Source organism: Macrobrachium nipponense, chromosome 23 (assembly GCF_015104395.2).
Source record: "Macrobrachium nipponense isolate FS-2020 chromosome 23, ASM1510439v2, whole genome shotgun sequence".
NCBI classification, from domain to species: Eukaryota; Metazoa; Arthropoda; class Malacostraca; order Decapoda; family Palaemonidae; genus Macrobrachium; species Macrobrachium nipponense.
This window is the reverse complement of record NC_061090.1, coordinates 58003376-58003840: the sequence shown is the minus strand read 5'-3', so window position 1 is coordinate 58003840 and position 465 is coordinate 58003376.

Sequence of the window (465 nt, the reverse complement as noted above, 5' to 3'; positions counted from 1 at the left end):
ATAACTGGCTGCGAAGTTCTGATAAGGCCAGTTCCGTTTTGTGCTGCAAAAACTCAATTCTTTTATTTTGATTATTTATCTTGAGGCGATTTTGAGATTCCTAAGCCATAGATTCGCAATTGATCCTAAGATGTTTAGTCCAGCTAGAATAAGCGGGTTGCGGCGTTCAAGAGTATTGTGCCGCACAGACCACATCAGCAGGTCACGAGCGAGTTCTTCTGCCTCGGCGGTTTTATTTGTATGTCATAAGACAACATTTCCGCGACGCTTAGCGTTTGAGCTAGTGAAATCTCTGAGTAGCATGAAAATTACGTTCATGCATTTCCTTAAGGAAATACCAAACCTCATCAGGTCATTCTTTAAGTTAAGGACGTCATCTTCAGGTAAGAAAATAGCATGCATATCTACTTCGATAACAATATTACTTGACACGATGAATACATCATCGATTCTCTCGATAATCGT